The sequence below is a fragment of the Oryctolagus cuniculus genome, chromosome 5, assembly GCF_051225735.1.
Source record: "Oryctolagus cuniculus isolate XC-2025 breed Fujian yellow rabbit chromosome 5, ASM5122573v1, whole genome shotgun sequence".
Lineage (NCBI taxonomy): Eukaryota > Metazoa > Chordata > Mammalia > Lagomorpha > Leporidae > Oryctolagus > Oryctolagus cuniculus.
The window spans coordinates 140,803,650-140,821,344 of NC_142871.1; the positions used below are offsets into that span (position 1 = coordinate 140,803,650).

The 17,695-nt window shown below is 41.1% G+C and overlaps 1 pseudogene; it reads right to left on the reverse strand.

Moving 5' to 3' along the window:
* Positions 1 to 12,810: 12,810 nt before the first annotated feature.
* LOC100342131 (olfactory receptor 1G1-like) lies at positions 12,811 to 13,742 on the reverse strand (annotated as a pseudogene).
* Positions 13,743 to 17,695: the final 3,953 nt, after the last annotated feature.

The following is a 17,695-nucleotide window of genomic DNA, read 5'->3' on the forward strand; positions in this document are numbered from 1 at the left end:
CCATGCTCATGGATTGGAAGAATCAACATCATCAAAATGTCCATTCTCCCAAAAGCAATTTATAGATTCAATGCAATCCCAATCAAGATACCAAAGACATTCTTCGCAGATCTAGAAAAAATGATGCTGAAATTCATATGGAGGCACAAGAGACCTCGAATAGCTAAAGCAATCTTGTACAACAAAAACAAAGCCGGAGGCATCACAATACCAGACTTCAGGACATACTACAGGGCAGTTCTAATCCTTTCTCCCTCTCCATGCCTTCAGGAACTCCTAGAACCCGAATGTTGGGTTTTTTAATAGTATCCTGAAATTCCCGACAATATGTTTTATTTTTTTTTTATTTTTTTTTATGGGGCACAGTGTGGTATTTCTTTTTTTTATGTCTTCTTTGTTTTTTAACTTTTATTTAATGAATATAAATTTCCAAAGTACAACTTATGGATTACAATGGCTTCCCCCCAATACCGTCCTTCCCACCCACAACCCTCCCCTTTCCCACTCCCTCTCCCCTTCCATTCACATCAAAATTCATTTTTGATTATCTTAATATACAGAAGATCAGCTTAGTATAGATTAAGTATGGATTTCAACAGTTTGCTCCCACACAGAAACATAAAGTGAAAAATAATAGATGATTTTTTTTAAATGATGATGAAATCAGAGCAGACCTATTGTCATGTTTAATCCCAGTGAGAGTCAAGTTGGGAATTGATAATTTCTTTTTTTTTTTTTTACAGAGGATCAGTTTAGTATGCATTAAGTAAGGATTTCAACAGTTTGCACCCCCATAGAAACACAAAGTGAAATATATTGTTTGAGTACTCGTTATAGCATTAAATCTCAATGTACAGCACATTAAGGATAGAGATCCTACATGAGGAGTAAGTGCACAGTGACTCCTGTTGTTGACTTTACCAATTGACACTCCTGTCTATGGCATCAGTAATCTCCCTATGCTCCAGTCATGAGTTTCCAAGGCTATGGAAGCCCTCTGAGTTCTCCGACTCTTATCTTGTTTAGACAAGGTCATAGTCAAAGTGGAGGTTCTCTCCTCCCTTCAGAGAAAGGTACCTCCTTCTTTGAAGACCTGTTCTTTCCACTGGAATCTCACTCGCAGAGATCTTTTGCCAGAGTGTCTTGGCTTTCCATGCCTGAAATACTCTCATGAGCTTTTCAGCCAGCTCCGAATGCCTTTAGGGCTGATTCTGAGGCCAGAGTGCTATTTAGGACATCTGCCATTCTATGAGTCTGCTGAGTATCTCACTTCCCATGTTGGATCACTCTCCCCTTTATTTACTCCATCGGTTAGCGTTAGCAGGTACTAGACTTGTCTATGTGCTCCCTTTGACTCCCAGTCCCTCCACCATGACCAACTGTGAACTGAAATTGATCACCTGGAACAGTGAGATGGCATTGGTACATGCCACCTCAATGGGATTGAATTGGAATCCCCTGGTATGCTTCCAACTCCACCACTTGGGGCAAGTCAGCCTGAGCATGTCCCAAATTATACATCTCTTCCCTCTCCCATTCCCACCACCATGTTCAACAGGGATCACATTTCAGTTAATTTTCAACACTTAAGAATAACTGTGCATTAATTACAGAACTAAACCAGTCATATTAAGTAGAACAGACAAAAAAACTACTAAGAGGGATAATGTATTAAGTTGTTCATTAACAGTCAGGGCTATGCTGATCAAGCCACCATTTCCCATAGTGTCCACCTCACTCCAACAGGTTTCCCTCTTGGTGTTCAGTCAGTCGTCACCGATCAGGGAGAACATATGGTATTTGTCACTTTGGGACTGGCTTATTTCACTCAGCATGATGTGTTCCAGATTCCTCCATTTTGTTGCAAATGACTGGATTTCGTTGTTTCTTACTGCGGTATAGTATTCTAAAGAGTACATATCCCATAATTTCTTTATCCAGTCTACCGTTGATGGGCATTTAGGTTGGTTCCAGGTCTTAGCTATTGTGAATTGAGCTGCAATAAACATTAGGGTGCAGACCTCGTTTTTATTTGCCAATTTAAATTCCTTTGGGTAAATTCCAAGGAGTGGGATGGCTGGGTCGAACGGTAGGGTTATCTTCAGGTTTCTGAGGAATCTCCAGACTGACTTCCATAGTGGCTTGACCAGCTTGCATTCCCACCAACAGTGGGTTAGTGTCCCTTTTTCCCCACATCCTCGCCAGCATCTGTTGTTGGTAGATTTCTGCATGTGAGCCATTCTAACCGGGGTGAGGTGAAACCTCACTGTGGTTTTGATTTGCATTTCCCTGATTGCTAATGACCTTGAACATTTTTTCATGTGCCTGTTGGCCATTTGGATTTCCTCTTTTGAAAAATGTCTATTGAGGTCCTTGGCCCATCTCTTAAGTGGGTTGTTGGTTTTGTTTTTGTGGAGTTTCTTGATCTCTTTGTAGATTCTGGTTATTAACCCTTTATCTGTTGCATAGTTTGCAAATATTCTTTCCCATTCTGTCGGTTGTCTCTTCACTCTCCTGACTGTTTCTTTTGCAGTACAGAAACTTCTCAATTTGATGCAATCCCAATAGTTGATTTTGGCTTTGACTGCCTGTGCCTCCCGGGTCTTTTCCAGAAATTCTTTGCCTGTGCCAATATCTTGAAGGGTTTCTCCAATGTTCTCTAGTAACTTGATGGTGTCAGGTCGTAGATTTAGGTCTTTAATCCATGTTGAGTGGATTTTTGTGTAAGGTGTAAGGTAGGGGTCTTGCTTCATGGTTCTGCACGTGGAAATCCAATTTTCCCAGCACCATTTATTGAATAGACTGTCCTTGCTCCAGGAATTAGTTTTAGATCCTTGATCAAATATAAGTTGGCTGTAGTTGTTTGGGTTGATTTCTGGTGTTTCAATTCTGTTCCATTGGTCTATCCATCTGTTTCTGTACCAGTACCATGCTGTTTTGATTACAACTGCCCTGTAGTATGTCCTGAAATCTGGTATTGTGATGCCTCCAGCTTTGTTTTTGTTGTACAAGATTGCTTTAGCTATTCAAGGTCTCTTGTGCCTCCATATAAATTTCAGCACCATTTTTTCCAGATCTGAGAAGAAGGTCTTCGGTATCTTGATTGGTATTGCATTGAATGTATAAATTGCTTTTGGGAGAATGGACATTTTGATGATATTGATTCTTCCAATCCATGAGCATGGAAGATTTTTCCATTTCTTGGTATCCTCTTCTATTTCTTTCTTGAAGGTTTTGTAATTTTCATCGTAGAGATCTTTAACGTCCTTGGTTAAGTTTATTCCAAGGTATTTGATTGTTTTTGTAGCTATTGTGAATGGGATTGATCTTAGAAGTTCTTCCTCAGCCATGGCATTGTCTGTGTATACAAAGGCTGTTGATTTTTGTGCATTGATTTTATACCCTGCTACTTTGCCAAACTCTTCTATGAGTTCCAATAGTCTCTTAGTAGAGTTCTTTGGGTCCCCTAAATACAGAATCATGTCATCTGCAAAGAGGGATAGTTTGAGTTCTTCCTTCCCAATTTGTATCCCTTTCATTTCTTTTTCTTGCCTAATAGCTCTGGCTAGAACCTCCAGAACTATATTGAATAGCAGTGGTGAGAGTGGGCATCCCTGTCTGGTACCAGAACTCCGTGGAAATGCTTCCAACTTTTCCCCATTCAATAGGATGTTGGCCGTGGGTTTTTCATAGATTGCTTAGATTGTATTGAGGAATGTTCCTTCCATACCCAGTTTGCTTAGAGTTTTCATCATGAAAGGGTGTTGTATTTTATCAAATGCTTTCTCGGCATCTATTGAGATAATCATATGGTTTTTCTTCTGCAGTCTGTTAATGTGGTGTATCACATTGATTGTCTTGCGCACATTAAACCATCCCTGCATACCAGGGATAAATCCCACTTGGTCTGAGTGGATGATCTTTCTGATGTGTTGTTGCATTCTATTGGCGAGAATTTTATTGAGGATTTTTGCATCTATGTTCATCAGGGATATTGGTCTGTAATTCTCTTTCAGTGCTGCATCTTTCTCTGGCTTAGGAATTAAGGTGATGCTGGCTTCATAGAAAGAATTTGGGAGGACTCCCTCTTCTTCGATTGTTCTGAATAGTTTGAGAAGAATTGGAGTTAGTTCTTCTTTAAATGTCTGGTAGAATTCAGCAGTGAATCCATCTGGTCCTGGGCTTTTCTTTGCTGGGAGGGCCTTTATTACTGTTTCAATTTCTGTCTCAGTTATGGGTCTGTTTATGTTTTTGATGTCTTCCTGGTTCAATTTAGGCAGGTTGCATGTGTCCAGGAATCTATCCATTTCTGATAGGTTTCCCTGTTTGCTGGCATACAAGTCCTTGTAGTAATTTCTGATGATTCTTTTTATTGCTGTGGTGTCTGTTGTTACATTTCCTTTTTCATCTCTGATTTTATTGATTTGGGTCTTTTCTCTTCTTTTTTTTAGTTGGGCCAATGGGGTGTCTATTTTGTGTATTTTTTCAAAAAACCAGCTCCTTGTTTGGCTGATTTTTTGTAATTTTTTTGGATTCAATCCTATTGATTTCTTCTCTGATTTTAATTATTTCTCTTCTCCTACTAGAATTGGGTCTGGTTTGCTGCAGTTTTTCTAGATCCTTGAGATGTGTTGAAAGCTCATCTATTTGGTGCCTTTCCAATTTCTTGATGTAGGCACCTATTGCTATAAACTTTCCTCTTAACACTGCTTTAGCTGCGTCCCATAAGTTTTGGTATGTTGTGCTGTTATCCTCATTTACTTCCAGAAAGTTTTTGATTTCTCTTTTGATTTCTTCTATGACCCATTGTTCATTCAGGAGCATGTTGTTCAATCTCCATGTGTTTGCGTATGCTCTAGGGATTCCTGAGTTGTTAATTTCCAACTTCATTCCTTTATGGTCTGAGAAGCTGCATGGTATGATTCTAATTCTTTTGAATTTGCTGAGACTTGCTTTATGGCCTAGTATGTGGTCAATCCTAGAGAAGGTTCCATGTACTGCTGAGAAGAATGTAAAATCTTTAGCTGTAGGATTGAAAGTTCTGTATATATCTGTTAGATCCATTTGGGCTATAGTGTTGTTTAAATCTACTGTATCCTTGTTGATCTTCTGACCGGATGGTCTGTCTATTTTTTAGAGTGGAGTATTGAAGTCCGACAGTACTACTGTTTTGGGGTCTAAGTCTCCCTTTAAGTCCGTTAATAAATCTTTTAGATAAACTGGTGCCCTGTAGTTAGGTGCATATACATTGATAATTGTTATATCTTCCTGTTGAATTGATCCCTTAATCATGATATAGTGTCCCTCTTTGTCTCTCTTAACTGTTTTTGTGGTAAAGTTTATGTTGTCCGATATTAAGATGGCTACGCCCGCTCTTTTTTCATTTCTGTTGGCATGGTATATCTTTTTCCAGCCTTTCACTTTTAGTCGGTATGCATCTTTGTTGGAAAGATGTGTTTCTTGGAAGCAGCAAATAGATGGGTTTTGTTCCTTAACCCAATCAGCCAATCGGTGTCTTTTAACTGGACAGTTCAGGCCATTCACGTTCAATGTGACTAATGATAAGTGGTAACTTTGCCCTGCCATTTGCCAAAGATAAGTTCTAATATATGCTTTGAATTCCTTGTGATCTTTTGCTGTGAGGTTTCCTTCCTTGGTTTCCTTCCTTTACCTTCTTTCATATTGATGACCGTGTTTCTGTGTTTCTGTGTGTAACACATCTTTAAGCATCTTTTGCAGGGCTGGACGAGTGGCAACAAATTCTTTCAATTTCTGTTTGCTATGAAAAGTCTTTATTTCACCTTCTTTCACAAATGATAGCTTTGCAGGATATAATATTCTGGGCTGGCAGTTGTTCTCTCTTAGTACCTGGGCTATATCTCGCCATTCCCTCCTAGCTTGTAGGGTTTCTGATGAGAAGTCAGCTGTGAGTCTGATTGGAGATCCTCTGAGAGTAATCTGACGTTTCTCTCTTGCACATTTTAGGATCTTTTCTTTATGTTTCACTGTGGAGAGTTTAATTACAACGTGTCGTGGTGAGGATCTCTTTTGGTCGTGTTTATTAGGGATTCTGTGAGCTTCCTGTACTAGGATTTCTCTGTCCTTCTCCAAACCTGGGAAATTTTCTGCTAGTATCTCACTAAAAAGGCCTTCTAATCCTTTCTCCCTCTCCATGCCTTCAGGAACTCCTAGAACCCGAATGTTGGGTTTTTTAATAGTATCCTGAAGATTCCCGACAATATGTTTTAGATTTCTAATTTCCTCGTCTTTTCTTTGGTCTGACTGTATCCTTTCCTGTTCTCTGTCTTCTAAGTCCGATATTCTCTCTTCTGCTTCACCCATTCTGTTTGTAAGGCTCTCTATTGTGTTTTTCATTAGATCTATTGAATTCTTCACTTCAGTCACTATCACAGTTTCCTGTTGTACTAGTTGTTTTGTTTCATTTTGATTCCTCCTTAATATTTCATTTTTATGAGAGAGATTTTCTATCTTGTCCATTAAGGATTTGTGTAGTTCCAGAATTTGTTTTTGAGAACTTCTTAATGTTCTTATCAATTTTTTGAGATCTGCTTCTTGCATTTCTTCTATGTCATCATCTTCATAATCTTGAAATGGGGTGTCTTTTTCATTTGAGGGCGTCATGGTGACTTCCTGGTTTTTATTACCTCGGTTTTTGCGTTTGTTATTTGTCATATTGGAGATATTTGGTTTCTTCACTGTGGTGCTTTTTCTTGTTATACTATGACTCTAGATTAAGTGGACTATCTGTTTTTGATGGAGCCTTAGGGCTTGATATGGGTGTGGCCTGAGAGCTCTGTGTGGTGTGCCAAAGGTGACACTCCCAGGTTAGGCATGGTAAATCTCTCTCTCTGTCTTTCTTTTTTTTTTGATTCAAAAGGGAAGTAATTCCGCACAGCTGAATGAAGTTGGAGGTAGTTAGCAGGCAAATGATATACCCACAGGAGCCAGAGATTGGAAGCTCTTTCCCAAGAACCCCACAGGGAATCTGTTCTGCCCTCAGAGTGGGCTCAAATTCTCCTTCAGTCTCCCACTGGGTTGCCAAAGTTACGGAATTGTAGCGTCTCTGGAGAGTGCTCACGTGAATTCCGTGAGTTCTCTCCCCCACCGTCTCTTTTTTCACAGTCTCAGTTCAGTAGCACCACAAATTTACTAGGTCCTAATCTCCTGTTAATTTGCCCCGCCCAGAGTCAGGTTTTTCTGCTAGGCTCAGGGCCGGTGCAGACCTGAGGTCGCTCTGCTTATGACGTATGTCCAAGATGGCGCCTGCTCTTTGTCTTGCTCGCCCTTGAGAGGTGAGCGGAGAGAGAGAAACCCGTGTCCGTACCAGTCACCCTTTTTTTTTTCTCTCTCTCTCTCTCTTCCAGTTAGCCTTGTGAACTTCCCCCCCCCCTGGGGGATCGTTCCCTCTAGTCTCCTCTCTCCGCTTGCCTGCCGGTGTCTCGGGCTATTGAGGTTCGGCTCACCTCGCGTTCCAGCGCTGGTGTGTTGAGTCTGCCGCTGGTTTCCCGAACTGTGGGCTCCCACGCTCTCCACGCAGGTCCGCTGTGAGTCACGCGTTCCGGAAGAGTTTCTTCTGCTGTTTCCTCCCCTACTCTTCCTTGAACCTGCAGTATCTCCACTTTTATTAAACTATCTCTCCCCAGACTATCAGTGTGCTCCCTTCCTATTCCGCCGTCTTGCCGGAAAAACTGACAATATGTTTTAGATTTCTAATTTCCTCTTCTTTTCTTTGGTCTGACTGTATCCTTTCCTGTTCTCTGTCTTCTAAGTCCGATATTCTCTCTTCTGCTTTACCCATTCTGTTTGTAAGGCTCTCCAATGTTTTTTTTTTTTTGACAGGCAGAGTGGACAGTGAGAGAGAGAGACATAGAGAAAGGTCTTCCTTTTGCCATTGGTGCACCCTCCAATGGCCGCCGTGGCCGGCGCGCTGTGGCTGGCGCACCACGCTGATCCGATGGCAGGAGCCAGGAGCCAGGTGCTTTTCCTGGTCTGCCATGGGGTGCAGGGCCCAAGGACTTGGGCCATCCTCCACTGCACTCTCTGGCCACAGCAGAGAGCTGGCCTGGAAGGGGGGCAACTGGGACAGAATCCGGCGCCCCGACTGGGACTAGAGCCTGGTTCGCCAGCGCTGCTAGGTGGAGGATTAGCCTAGTGAGCTGCGGCGCCGGCCCTCCAATGTTTTTTTTTACTTGATCTATTGAATTCTTCACTTCATTATGATTTCTCATCACTATCACAGTTTCTTGTTTTACTAGTTGTTTCATTTCATTTTGATTCCTCCTTAATATTTCATTTTCATGAGAGAGATTTTCTATCTTGTCCATTAAGGATTTCTGTAGTTCAAGAATTTGTTTTTGAGAACTTCTTAATGTTCTTATCAGTTTTTGAGATCTGCTTCTTGCATTTCTTCTATGTCATCATCTTCATAATCTTGAATTGGGGTGTCTTTTTCATTTGGGGGCGTCATAGTGACTTCCTTGTTCTTATTACCTCGGTTTTTGTGTTTGTTGTTTGGCATATTGGAGATATTTGGTTTCTTCACTGTGGTGCTTTTTCTTGTTATACTATGACTCTAGAGTAGGTTGACTGTCTGTTTTTGATGGAGCCTTAGAGGCTTGAGATGGGTGTGGCCTGAGAGCTCTGTTTGGTGTGCCAAAGGTGACACTCCCAGGTTAGGCGTGGTAGATCTCTCTCTCTCTTTCTTTTTTTTTTTTGATTCAAAAGGGAAGTAATTCCGCACAGCTGAATGAAGTTGGAGGTAGTTAGCAGGCAAATTTATACCCACAGGAGCCAGAGATCAGAAGCTCTTTCCCAGGACCACACAGGGAATCTGTTCTGCCCTCAGAGTGGGCTCAAATTCTCCTTCAGTCTCCCACTGGGTTGCCAAAGTTACGGAATTGTAGCATCTCTGGAGAGTACTCACGTGGATTCTGTGAGTTCTCTCCCCCACCGTCTCTTTTTTCACAGTCTCAGTTCAGTAGCACCACAAATTCACTAGGTCCTAATCTCCTGGTAATTTACCCCGCCCAGAATCAGGTTTTTCTGCTAGGCTCAGGGCCGGTGCAGACCTGAGGTCGCTTTGCTTATGATGTATGTCCAAGATGGCGCCTGCTCTTTGTCTTGCTCGCCCTTGAGAGGTGAGCGGAGAGAGAGAAACCCGTGTCCGTATTAGTCACTTTTTTTCTCTCTCTCTCTTTCTTCTAGTTAGCCTGGTGAACTTTCCCCCCTGGGTCATTCCCTCTAGTCTCCTCTTTCTGCTTGATGCCGGTGTCTCGGGCTATTGAGGTTCTGCTCACCTCACGTTCCAGTGCTGGTGTGTTGAGTCTGCCGCTGGTGTCCCGAACTGTGGGCTCCTACACTCTCCACGCATGTCCACTGTGAATCATTAGTTCGGGAAGAGTTTCTTCTGCTGTTTTTTCCCCTACTCTTCCTTGAACCTGCAGTATCTCCACTTTTGTTAAACTGTCTCTCCCCGGACTATCAGTGTGCTCCCTTCCTATTCCGCCATCTTGCCGCTCCCCCTCTGATCTGGCCGTGGGTTTTTCATAAATTGCTTTGATTGTATGGAAGAATGTTCATTCTTTACCCAATTTGCTTAGAGTTTTTATCATGAAAGGGTGTTGTATTTTATGAAATGTGTGTTAATTCCAGAGTTTAACCAATAGTATTAAGTAAGACAAAAATACTAAAAGTGATAAAGTATTAAGTTGTTCATCAACCGTCAGGATAAGGGCTGATCAAGTCACTGTTTCACATAGTGTCCACTTCTCCTTCATTCACAAAGGAGAACTTTGCAAGATATAACATTCTGGGTTGGCAGTTTTTTTTTTCCCTTAGTAGCTGGGCTATGTCTCGCCATTCCCTCCTAGCTTGTAATGTTTCTGATGAGAAGTCTGCTGTGAGTCTAATTGGAGATCCTCTGAGAGTAATCTGACATTTCTCTTTGCACATTTTAGAATCTTTTCTTTATGTTTCACTGTGTTGAGTTTGATTACAACGTGTCGTGATGAGGATCTGTTTTGGTAATTTTTTTCCAGGGTTCTATGAGCTTCCTGTACTAGGACGTCTCTGTCCTTCTCCAAACCTGGAGTAGTATCTCACTAAAAAGGCCTTCTAATCCTTTCTCTCTCTCCATGCCTTCTGGAACTCCTAGAACCCGAATGTTGGGTTTTTTAATAGTATACTGTGGATTCCCGACAATGTTTTTTAGATTTCTAATTTCTCTTCTTTTCTTTCGTTTGACTGTATCCTTTCCTGTTCTCTGTCTTCTAACTCCAATATTCTTTCTTCTCCTTCACTGACCCTGTTTTTAAGGCTCTCTAATGCATTTTTCATTTGATCCATTGAATTCTTCAATTCATTTTGATTTCACTATCAGAATTTCATGTTCTATTAGTTTCTTCATTTCATTTATTTTTCTTCCTATGGAGATTCAATTTACTCAGCATCATTTGCTGAAAAGGTTATCCTTTCTCCAGGGTGTGTTTTCAGCACATTGTCATGCATTAGTTGCCAGTTGATGCCTGGGTTTACTTCCAGGATCTCTATTTTGTTCCATTGCTGTATGTATGAATTTTTATGACAATATTATGCCATTTAAATTACTATAGCTTTGTAGAATATTTTGATGTCAGGTAGTGCAATGTCTCCTGCTTTTTTCCCCCCTCAAGATTGCTTTAGCTATTGGATTTTTTTGTGATTCTGTATGAACTTCAGGATTTCTTTTTTTTTCAGTTCTATGAAGAATTTCAGTGTATTTTGATAGGAATTACACTGAATATGTAGATTGTTTTAGGCAACATGGATTTCATTGGATTTTCATTCTTTTGCTCACCTCCACAGTACCCAGAGTTTGTATTCCTTTTGATATAGATATTTTTTCAGTGGCACCCAGTATCCAGTTAAAGGATACTCAGATAAAGAGAAAAATGTTTGTATTCATCAGATCCTGGGAGACAGGAGATAATTTTCTTGTAAGGCTAGAATGATCACCTTAGGTTACCCAGTGTAGTCATCATTAATTTAAAAATAATTTCTGAACACATGCTGTGAAAAGTAATCAGAATATAATTGGAAATAAGGAATTTAATTGTACATAATGCAGCCAGGAAGTCTGGGCCAGGCATGGGCCAGATGCAGATGCTCTAAAGAAATCCAGTCTGAGAATCTCAGGGACACTCCTCCTAAGTCAGTGCTGTATGCAGTCTGTGCCTTGAGCTGTTCTCCCGAATAAAACTGCACATCAGGTATTGGTTTAAATCCCAAACTTCTCAATGCACAGTAACACAAATAGGAGAGTGTGGTGCAAATAAAAACCATGTAAATGTAGTGTCTGCTGTGACATAATACATGGTACATATAGAAAGACAAACTGAACACATCATAGAGACCAAACTAGACTGTGTGCATTCTGTTTATGATGTACCAGATCTTTTCTTGGAAACATCCTTTGCCTGTCCGAATCTGAAAAAACCATTCATTACAGTGATGCATTGATTGTTTTATTTTTCAGAACAAACTTACATAGAGAATATTCTTTTATTCTATTACAAAACAAAGAGTATTGAAAAAATCCTCCTAATTTAAGCTATCAATTCTCAGGCAAAAAATCAAAGACTCCCAGAATCTCTCCAATATAGCATAAGCACACACATATATAAAATATTCTGAAAAGTGAAGAATTAAGTAGGGGAAAACTGCATAGAGCCAAGTCCTCTTTCTTATTAGTGGGGATTGTACTAATGGCATTGATAGAGATAGAGCTGAAGATGGTAACTTTTACACAGTGATTTTGATGGCAACAAAAATGATATAGACTACAGTAAAGGTGCTGAGGATCTCCATTAAACCACTGATAGAAATGCCAATGTTCATCATGTGGCTGTAGTGATGTCAGCAGATAACCAACTTTCAGAGATATTAATGTTAGAAGGCAATTTAAAGAAGAGCTAATTTAATCCAGCATTCTTTCTGGCAGATAGTACAACACTCTGTAACAGCTGTGGTGTTAACGGATTTGCTTTTTTTTAACTTTTATTTAATAAATATAAATTTCCAAAGTACAGCTTTTGGATTACAGTGGCTTCCCCCACCCCCCATAACTTCCCTTCCACCCGCAACCCTCCCATTTCCTGCTACCTCTTCCCTTCCTTTCACATCAAGATTCATTTTCAATTCTCTTTATATACAGAAGATCAGTTTAGTATATATTAAGTAAAGATTTCAACAGTTTGCACCCACACAGAAACACAAAGTGTAAAGTACTGTTTCAGTACTAGTTATAGAATTAATTCACATAGTACAACACATTAAGGACAGAGATCCTACATGGGGAGTAAGTGCACAGTGACTCCTGTTGTTGACTTAACAAATTGACACTTTTGTTTATGGTGTCAGTAATCACCCTAGGCTCTTGTCATGAGTTGCCAAGGCTATGGAAGCCTTGAGTTCACTAACTCTGATTTTATTTAGAAAAGGTCATAGTCAAAGTGGAAGTTTTCTCCTCCCTTCAGAGAAAGGTACCTCCTTCTTTGATGGCTTGTTCTTTCCACTGGGATTTCACTCATAGAGATCTTGCATTTAGGTTTTTTTTTTCCAGAGTGTCTTGGCTTTCCATGCCTAAAAGACTCTCATGGGCTCTTCAGCCAGATCTGAATGCCTGAAGGAGTGATTCTGAGGCCAGAGTGCTGTTCAGCACATCGGCCATTCTATGAGTCTGCTGTGTCTTATTCGCTTTTTACAAGTGGTACTGAAGAAGGGAGTGATGTTTCCTCAAGTGCTTGGTTAATCCTAATGGTGAAAATTTTTCATGCCTAGAATCATTTTCAGTGAACTTTTCACATCCTTATTTCTCAGACTATAAATAAAAGGGTTCAGAGTGGGAGTCACCAAGGTATATGTGACTGCAGCAACCAGTTCCCCAGAGGAGTGAGAAGTTGATGGGGGTTTCAGGTATGTGGCAAAGAGTGTGCTGTAGAAGAGAATGACCATGGAGATGTGGGAGCTGCATGTGGCCAGGGCTTTCCTTTTCCCCTGTGCTGACGGAACCCTAAACAAAGCATAGAAAATATGAGCATAAGAACTTATGATGCAGAGCAGGGGCATCATTCCTAAAAACCCAGCCAGAGCCATCATCAGATCCTCATTGAGGTGGGTATCAGAACAGGAAAGCCACAAAAGTGGGCCAAAATCACAGAAAAAATGAGGAATGTCTTGGTTAATATAGAAAGATAGGTTGAGATAGCAATATAGTATGGATCAGAGATACAGAGTGGGCCACTCCCCATGACACACCCACTAGTACCCCACATCTGCAAGGAGTCATTAGGAGTGGGTACCACAGAGGATGGCAAATAGCAGCATAGCGGTCAATGGCCATGACCATCAAAAGCAGGTTGTCCATATCAGCAAAAACAGCAAAAAAAATATAATTGTGTCAGACACCCAGAGAAAGAGATGGATCCACTCCTAGTCCACAAGTCTCCCAGCATTTTGGGCGTTGTGGTAGTAGTGAAGCAGAGGTCTACAAAGGAGAGCTGGCTGAGGAAGAAGTACATGGGCGTGTGGAGGCGGATGTCAGTAATGATAGCCAGCAGAAGAATCAGATTCCCTAGGAGGCCCAGCAAGTATAAAGTCAAGAAAAGAAGAAAGAGAAATTGGCATTTCCCTGCATCATTGGACACCCCCGAGAGAACAAAGCCAGGAGTCTTGCTGCAGTTCATTCTGGCCTTTTTGTGCTGCAAAAAGTCTTAGTGTGAGTGGGGTTCACTCACGCAGGTACCAGAGTGATGGATCTTGCCTCTTGCGGATAGGTCTCCCTTACACCACCAATCTGGGAACTGGAGAAGAGAAACTAAAATAGCAATAGGAGAGAAAAGAGTTGAATTCATAAAGGACGGTCAAGTGAGGAGGCACAAATACAATGAAGTGAGGGTAAGAGGCTTCCTGAAATTCTCTAAATGCGAAAGAGCTATGTTAATTCAATTAGTTCCATGTGATGTGGTTATTGCTTGGTGTGAAGCTGTTTTTGACCAAAGTTCCTTTGAAGGCAGAGGCTGCATCTTAGTTCTTAGCTTAGTGGTCGGCATGTAGTAGGAGCTCAGGAAGTGTTTCTATCCATTGATTTAGTAACTGTTCTTGCTCAAGCTACTGTTTATTGACTAGTGTACTGCTAGTCTCCTAATTGGTCAGCATGCTGGCACTTGCTCCATTGAATATGTTGCTCAGAGTGCAGCCAGAGAGATAGCTCCTTAAAAGAAAATATTGTGTCACTTCTTGGTTTAAAACTAGTTATCTGGAAAAAAATTTCTTTCACAAAAAATGCAATCCCTAACATATTTTCCAAACTCAGTGTATTTTTATTTTGCAATACCTTGCCATCTCATCTTACACCATCATCTACTCCTTCTCCACTCCTCAGCCACTGTGGATGCATTGTATTCCCTTAAGCACACCATATTGTTTATCTTCACTTTATGTGAACTCTGACTGAACCACATGGTTTTAGTTTAATTGATGACTTTCTTAGGGAAGTCTTCCTTGCTTTTTTGGTGGTCAAATTTACATTTTATGTCTTGTCACAGCACCTTCAGAGGGTACCACGCTTATAATATGGAGAATATAATCATATTTATTTTATTTTTATGCTGTTTAGTTAACGTTGTTGTTCTTCAGAAAGCATGTACAATATTGTAGAACCTACATCTGATTTTCTTTGCCAGGGTAGCTCCAATGTTTGGTATACAAAAGATGGCATTTGTCACAAATTGAGTAAATTAATCAATTAATGGAGATTGGAGACAGGAGCAAGTAATATCTTGTCCAGCTCAAAAAGCAACACTTCAAATTTATTTTTGTCACCAGGTATTTTCCCAGTAACGTGGATTGGAAACACTGGTTCCTTCATTTTTTTTTAAGGGAAAGAGTTTACTGGGGGAAACCTGACAGACTGGAGGGAAGGAGTGAAGAAGGAAAAGAGGGAGAGGAGAGCATAATAGAGATTTATATATATATATATATATACACATATATATATATACATATATATATATATATATATATATAGAGAGAGAGAGAGAGAGAGAGAGAGAGATCAGGACATGGGGAGAAGGGGGAGGGAAGATTATTCATTCCCTGGTTCACTCCCTAAATGGCTTCAATGGCTGGAGCTGGGCTGATCTGAAGCCAGGAGCCAGGAGCTTCCTACAGGTCTCCCATGTGGGTGCAAGGGCCCAGGTACTTGGGCCATCCTCCGCTGCTTGTTTAGGCACATTATCAGGGAGCTAGTTCAGAAGTGGAGTAGCTGCCACTCCAACCATTGGCCATATGGGATGCCGGTGCTGCAAGAAATGGCTTAACTCACTATGCCACAATGCTGATCCCCATGTTTTGTTTTCAAAAAGTTACTTATAGCAGCAGCCAAAGACCTGAGCACATGGTTTCTCTAGAACTTATTGATCATTGGTTGCTCTCAAACTATGAGGGCATTTATTTCACATACATGGATGGGGAAGAAAACTCTCTTTGGATCAACCATCATGAAGAGGTGGATCATACTAACTGGAAATAATTGATTATATCAAAGCAAAAGATTAATTACTACTATAGGTCCTTTTCAATCTGCAGAGAAGATAATTGCAACTTTATGATAGGTTTTATGGCAGACAAAGTTTCCTTTTCTTTTTCTACTTATATTTTAAGTACCTCATTTCTAGTAACCTTTAGATATTCCAATGGATGACATTTTAGGATAAAGAAACACAACTTTTTCTAGAGTACTTTTGAATATGTAATACATGTGTAATATGTAATGAAAGCTCTCAAACTTTTACATACTTAAGGATCATCTGGAGATCAAGTTAAGTCACAGATTTCCGGGTTATGACTTAGTAAGTCTGAAGCAGAACAAGACAGTTTACATTTATAACACACTTGAGCATCAGATGATGCTGATGCTGCTAATTTTTTGAGTTGCGTTAAAGATTTAGGACATGAGAGACTCAATATGGAGAAATAGAGAGGTCCAGTGTCTGCCTTGTCCTCCCAGGAGAATTTGAAAATTAGCTATATCTGGAGGTGAGTGTCTGAGAAAGAGAACATGAACAGTAAATGAACAGTGGGAACACAGTAGCACACTATGATAAGCCATAGCAACATAGAGAAAGAAACAATGCCAACCCGTGGCCACTGACTCCCCAGCCTCACAGCCAGGGGAATTCTCTGTAGCAGGGTAAAGGGTGGGTAGGAGAGTTTCAGTGGAGCCCATCTGCAGGAACACCTAACACTGGCAGTCCTCACTAGAGAGGAATCCAGTCACCACAGACCAACAGCTCAATAAAGAGAACTCCCTGAAAAACACAACCATTTCACTGCAGAGAAGGAACTCATATTGTCCCCTCTCCCAACCCCCCAGGGCATACAATGTAGTAGTATGGCACCTTCTGGTGAAAGGAGTCACTGTTAGAAGTTACAATGTGCTAGGAGAGAAAGTCATTGCATATCTCCTTCCTAGGAACCTATGGACATTTTTGCATTCTAGAAAGGAAGACTGAACTTCACAGGCCTAACTGGGCCCAACTAAGTAAGAATGATGCCATCACCCTAAGCCACATAGCTCTCTGACCTCAGGGGGCAGTGGGAGTAAGGCAGCTGGGATATCCAGTACCTAGAATCCTGTAAGTAAGGATTCCTTTCCCCTCAGACTAGGGAATCATCCTTCTCACAACTGCCCACCCCCACCTTCCTCAACCACTTGAAACATAGATGGTTGCTGCTGGAATCTGTGGACCCCGGAACTCAGAGTTCTCATGCTTCTACCTAGTCTGCCTACTGAGGCTTAGAGTTACCTGTGAATTAGGGAAGGTTCTTTTAAAAATGTTTATGTAGGAGTTTCCAAGATGGTGGAGTAGGGAAGGAACTTACTGCTCTAGCCCAGGAGAAGACAATTTAAGAAAAATGTAGATAGTGTAGTTTCAGGGAAGAGCTAGAGAAAAAATGGCAGAGAAAACTCTACCAAAATTAAGGAGACATGGTGGACTTAAGTGGAGGGTGTAAGTGCCCACAGCTCAGGATTCCAAAGCTAACAGCCTATGCACCTGCACCGGAAAGTGAGGTGAGACCAGATAGCAGTCGCCCAAGCCACTGGCAAAAAAGTGGCAGGAAGAGCCTAGAGGGAATGAGGTTTGAAGCCCCGTGGGGGAAAGTGTACCAGCCAAACTAGAGGGAAAAAAAGACAGGACAGACACATTTCTTTCTCTTTGATCACTTTACAAAGGTGTACTGTGACAAGCCAATAGATTGGGTGCCATTTTCGACATATGTAACAGCTGGGCCCGCTCATGTCTGCACTCAGAAATCAGCCACATGGAGACTTCTGACTCTGGTGGAGAGAAATAACAGTGAGCTAGGAGCTTGTGACTCTGTGAAGCTTCTGAACTGGTCCTGTGAAAAAAACTGAGGGTGTGTGGGAGCAATCATGGTATGGCTGGGACTTTGAGCACTCTTATTGGGAAACACCACAAGCTTGGGGGTTCCTGGTTACCTAGTGAGAAACATTGCTGGGAATCTGAACTTACACTGAGGTGATATTTTTGTGACCTTTGGGATAGAGCAGACAAATATTATACCCACTGAGGCTAGCACACAGGCATCGGTTTCCACTGAGGAGAAGAGCTCA